General features: G+C 44.4%; 2 non-coding genes across 2 annotated transcripts; one reads left to right on the forward strand and one right to left on the reverse strand.

The window, feature by feature from the left end:
• Window positions 1-1,860: 1,860 nt before the first annotated feature.
• Window positions 1,861-1,966, forward strand: LOC145606438 (small nucleolar RNA R71). Its single transcript, XR_014105314.1, has one exon. It is a non-coding gene; the product is annotated as a small nucleolar RNA R71 (small nucleolar RNA).
• Window positions 1,967-5,301: 3,335 nt separating this feature from the next.
• On the reverse strand, window positions 5,302-5,407 carry LOC145606404 (small nucleolar RNA R71). The gene has a single exon (XR_014105287.1). It is a non-coding gene; the product is annotated as a small nucleolar RNA R71 (small nucleolar RNA).
• Window positions 5,408-5,788: the final 381 nt, after the last annotated feature.

The following is a 5,788-nucleotide window of genomic DNA, read 5'->3' on the forward strand; positions in this document are numbered from 1 at the left end:
TCAATAATGGCCCTAGAGGTGGCTAAAAACGGCCTACCCAAGATAATAGGAATCCTTTCATCCTCATCCATTTCTAGCACATAAAAATCCACGGGGAATGTGAACTTCCCTACCCTAAGGGGGATGTCCTCCACTTTCCCCATGGGAAATTTAATGGACCGATCCGCTAGTTGGAGAGTGGTGTTAGTGGGGGAAAGGGTTCCTACACTAAGCTTTTGGTAGACGGAGTAGGGCATAAGGCTCACACTCGCTCCTAAATCACACAAAGCTTTGTCAAACTCAATCCCATTAATAGAACAAGGGATGGAAAAACTACCCGGATCCTTCAACTTAGTGAGAAGTTTGTTGGAAAGGATTGCACTACAATTGGCGGTCAAGCTCACCGTTTCACACTCTCTTCTCCCACTCAATAGATCTTTCAAAAACTTAGAGTAATGGGGCATTTGTTTCATAGCATCTACAAAAGGAAGGGAAACATGCAAATTCTTGATCACATCCAACAACTTCCCAAATTGAGCATCAAGCTTAGCTCTCACAAATCTTTGGGGAAAAGGTAGCCTCTCCTCTCTAGGTTGGAGATTTAGGGGCAAGGGGGTGGTCTCTTTTTCCTTTTGCACCTCAACATCCTTCTCCCTCTCAACATTAGAAGGTTCCTTGGTTCTCTCACTCCCCCTCTCCAACTCTACTTCATTTCGAGGTTCTTCCTCAACTAAGGGGTCACTCCCTACTACCTTTCCACTCCTTGTTGTCACGGCATACAAAGGTTTTGGGTTGACTCCTTGACTAGGGATAGAGGAAGAAGAAGAAGAAGAGGAATTGGAAGCAAGTTGGGCAATTTGGGTTTCAAGCATTTTCATATGAGCATTGGCTCGCTTTTTATCCTCCTCATTCCTCTTCTTTTCCTCCTCATGCATCTTCATGATGGCATCTAGCTAAGCCATCACGGGATCATTAGGAGGGGCCTCAATTTGAAGAGGTTGTTGAGGTGGAGGAAGTTGGGATTGATGGAAACCCGGAGGCTTATTGGTTTGGGCATAGTTAGAAACATTTTGGCCCCTATTGCCTCCGGTTCCTTGGTTGGGAACATTGCTTTGTCGATTATTTCCCATGTTACCTTGATCACCAAAATTTTGATTTTGATGGTCTTGGTATCGGGAGTTGGGTTGTTGGTTTTGGTAGCCATACCCTCTTTGGTTAGAGTAGCCACTTCCATTGAAATTGGAAGGGCCTACCCCACCATGGTATTGGTTACCATAACCACCACCACTTTGGTTCCAACCACTGTTTCCACCTTGATTCCAATTCCCCATTTGATTGGGGTTTGGCCTCAAGTTCCCTACATTTTCCATTCTAGGAGCAAAATTCATAGCATTGACATCTTCTACATTATCATCATGTTCATAGGGAGGGGGTTGAACTTCACAAGCATACACACAATGGGAGGTATCATGATCATAGGTTTCACAATTTGAGCAAAACATGCATCCTTGAGGCATTTTATTATAAGAAGAGGGGGAAGAAGTGGCCATACCATTGCCTCCCTTAGTTGAAGGGGAGGTATTACCATGAGGGTTGGACCTTTCTTTCATCATTTCATCCATTTGCTTGGCCATCTTGGAGATTTGGGAAGAAAGGTTGTTGATTGCGTTGGCTTGCTCCAATGCATAGACACCTTTGCTAGAAGTGGCCTCCCTTTCTCCTTCGTACCAATCATCATAATGCTTTGCGGCCTCCTCTATGATGCATTCCACTTCATCCTTTCCCTTGTTCATGATTGGACCGCCGGCGGCGGCATCTAGGCTTGTTCTCCCTTGAGGTGAGAGACCTCCATAGAAAGTGTGGATGAGTTGATACTTGGGTATCCCATGATGTGGGCATTGGCGTTGAAGCTCCTTGTACCGGTCCCACGCCGCACTTAGAGTCTCACCACTCTTTTGGCGAAAGCCTTGAATCAACGATCGAGCCTCGGCGGTCTTCCTATGGTTATAAAATTTCCTCAAGAAAGCCGTAGTCACTTGGTCCCAAGTTGTGAGAGAGTTAGGGGGCACCTCCTTCTCTAGCCATTCTAGACCTCTCCCAATTAAAGAAAATGGAAACATCTTGAGGCGGATGTACTCTTGAGTCACCCCGTTGGCTTTGATTGTGTCACAATATTTCTCAAATTCTTTTAAATGCTCATGAGGGCTCTCAAATTTTCCACCCGAGAATTGTTTCCTCTCTATCAAAGCAATCAAATTGGGCTTGATTTCGAAGTTGTTGGCTTGAGTGGTAGGAGTTAGGATCCCACTTTGGGCTCTAAAGGCTTCGGGAGCCCCAAGACGACTCAAAGGTGTATTCTCTCCCATTTTAGGACCTTCTTCACTTTCGGACTTAAAGTTTGAAAAGGGGTTGATTTCCGGACTTGATGGCGAATTAGGGCTATCTAAGTCTTCACTTGAGGCTGAAGATGGTGGAGTATATTCCAATTCTCTTACTCCTTCTTTCGTTGGGGTGTGAGAATTTCTACTCCTCGCTCTCGCTTCTCTTCGAAGTAAGGACAAAGATCTTGAGCGAGTTCGTCCTCTGTTCATACAACAAAGCTAAGGAGAACGTAAGCACTGACAAGTAACAAGAAGTAACAAATACTAACAGACAAGGAATGAGATAGTCTCAAATAAAGTAGTGAAAAATTAATGGAAGCCGTCTCCCCGGCAACGGCGCCAATTTGACAAGTGAATAATCGCGTCGTCAAACGACTACACCTAGATCAAATATAATTTATACACCTAAACAAACCTAATACAAGTATAAGGCAAGTATAGGGGTCGAACCACAAGGAGACATGCATAAACACCACATTCACAACTCAATACTTAAGCTACCTCGGAACGAGAAGTGTGAAAAGCTAAGAAATTAAACTAGAGATTAAGAATGATTAAAACCAATATAACTAAGCACCAAGGGAAGTAGGTAGATGTAGTTGCCAATTGATCATGCAATAACACGAAAGCAAAGCAATGGTAAACTAAGCATGTAAGAATATCGAATTAAAGCTCAATCTAACCGCCTTCCGGGGTTAATCAAATTCTCCTAACATAGCCTCCATGTTTCCACACTAGAACCATATATTAAAAGGTGCAATCAAAGAACTATCGATAACAATGGATCTTAACTAAGTCAACTTCCGTTTCTTGTTAGCAAAGATTCACCTTTAATCAACTAACAATGTGCACTTGCAAGAAGATTAAAGAACATCAAACATACAAAGACTTTAATCACCATTAACAAAACCCCAACATCATAAGCATGAATCAATCAACAACTACACCATCCCCACACCCTTGGCTAGGTGACTACTCACAAATCATATTGAAAGCAATATCAATCATCAAATCAATAAGCATCAACATGATCAATAAGCAATGAAGGAAAAATCAAAATAAGCAAATAAAACTAAATAGAAAAGCAAAGAGAGAGAGAGTAAGACATTGCTAATTAATTGAAGATGAAGATTTACAAAGATTCAATCAAGCTCCTTCTTCAATATCCAAGTTCATCAATGGAAATCCACACTTTCTCTCTCTACTAATGAAGTTTCTCTCACTAGATTAGGGCTAAAATGTTTCTAAGTAAAATAGATGATGCACTAAACTCTCTACGACCTATATATATAGGTCCCCCCAAAAGATACAAAAATACGAAATAATAAAGACTGCAGCTCAGCGGTGCGCGCCCGCGCACATACACTGCGCGCCCGCGCAGAAGTTGGGTGTGCGCCCTCGCAGATCTTGCGCGCCCGCAGATCTGTGGGTACGGAGAATGAAACCCATGGATGCGCGCCTTCTCTCAGCAACACTGCGCGCCCGCGCTTGAGGAGTGTGCGCCCGCACACAAGGCGCACACATGGCGCACGCAACACTCTGTTTTGATTCTGCTTCTAATGCTGTCCTGTGCGGGTTCTCCCAGAGCCGCGCGCCCGCACACATCAAAGTCGCGCGCCCGCACACTGAGCGCGCACAAGGCGCACAAATCTTCTGTTTGTGTTCTGCTCAAGGAGCCATCCTGCGCGGGTTCTCCCAGAGCTGCGCGCCCGCACACAGGGGAGTTTGGGGGTGAATTGCTCTTCTTCCAATGTCTTGGTTCCTACAAAACGAAAACAAAGAAAACAAGGAGAAAGGCAAACAAAGTAAAGAGGAACAAAAAGGAGAGAAAAGGGGGCAAACAAGCTACAAATGGGTGGGAAAAACCCATAAAGAGAACACTAAATTGTGGCATAAATGCCACTCATCATGTACCTGCAAAACCAACGAAGACACCGTTTGGGTGGTGCTCCGCCTCCTACGCTCAAGTTAGTAACTTGAAGGAGAGTAAAAAGTGCGGAATTTAAGGTGGGGATCTGCTTGGATTCCAAGCTCAGGAGTTCTCAGATGAGAGAGAGAATAGGGTGTAATAAATGTGTGGTGAATTTCTGAATGTCCCCCATTTTGGGGGAATATCTCCCTATTTATAGGGTCCTTGGGAAAAGTGCCCTTTCCTAGGTTATTTTAACCTAGAATTGATGGGCTGCGCCGCCAAATAGCGGATTTTTGGGAATTGGGCCCTTGAAGGCCGCAATTCTGAAAGAGTATCTGGAGAGGCCACGTGTCAGCTGGAGATTGGTCAAAGGTGACCTGCCAGCCTCTGACACGTGGCACCTCCTCATTGGTCCACTTGTCAAGGGTGAAAAATGCCCCAAACAAGAGAGGTGTTTGTCCTTACTTCGAAGAGAAGCGAGAGCGAGGAGTAGAAATTCTCACACCCCGACGAAAGAAGGAGTAAGAGAATTGGAAGATACTCCACCATCTTCGCCCTCAAGTGAAGACTTAGATAGCCCTAATTCACCATCAAGTTCGGGAATCAACCCCTTTTCAATCTTTAAGTCTGAAAGTGAAGAAGGTTCTAAAATGGGAGAGAAAACACCTTTGAGTTGTCTTGGAGCTCCCATAGCCTTTAGAGCACAAAGTGGGATCCTAACTCCTACCACTCAAGCCAACAATTTCGAAATCAAGCCCAATTTGATTGCTTTGATAGGGAGGAAACAATTCTCGGGTGGAAAGTTTGAGAGTCCTTATGAGCACTTGAAAGAGTTTGAGAAATATTGTTACACAATCAAAGCCAATGGAGTGACTCAAGAATATATTCGCCTCAAGATGTTTCCATTTTCTTTAATTGGGAGAGGTCTAGAATGGCTAGAGAAGGAGGTGCCCCCTAACTCTCTCACAACTTGGGACCAAGTAACTACGACGTTCTTGAGGAGATTTTACAACCATAGGAAGACCACCGAGGCTCGGTCTTTGATTAAAGGTTTTCGCCAAAAGAGTGGTGAGACTCTAAGTGCGGCATGGGACCGGTACAAAGAGCTTCAACGTCAATGCCCACATCATGGGATACCTAAGTATCAACTCATTCACACTTTCTATGGAGGTCTCACACCTCAAGGGCGAACAAGCCTAGACGCCGCGGCCGGCGGTCCAATCATGAATAAAGGAGAGGATGAAGTGGAGTGCATCATAGAGGAAACCGCAAAGCACTATGATGGTTGGTATGAAGGAGAAAGGGAGGCTACTTCTAGCAAAAGTTTCTATGCATTGGAGCATGCCAACGCAATCAACAACTTATCTACGCAATCAACAAGTCCAATCTCCATAGTAATACCTCCCCTTCAACCAAGGGAGGCAATGGTATGATCACTTCTTCCCCCTCTTCTTATATTAAAATGCCTCAAGGATGCATGTTTTGCTCTAATTGTGAAACCTATGATCATGATACC

This window comes from Chenopodium album, chromosome 22 (genome assembly GCF_948465745.1).
Source record: "Chenopodium album chromosome 22, dcCheAlbu1.1, whole genome shotgun sequence".
Classification (NCBI taxonomy): Eukaryota; Viridiplantae; Streptophyta; class Magnoliopsida; order Caryophyllales; family Amaranthaceae; genus Chenopodium; species Chenopodium album.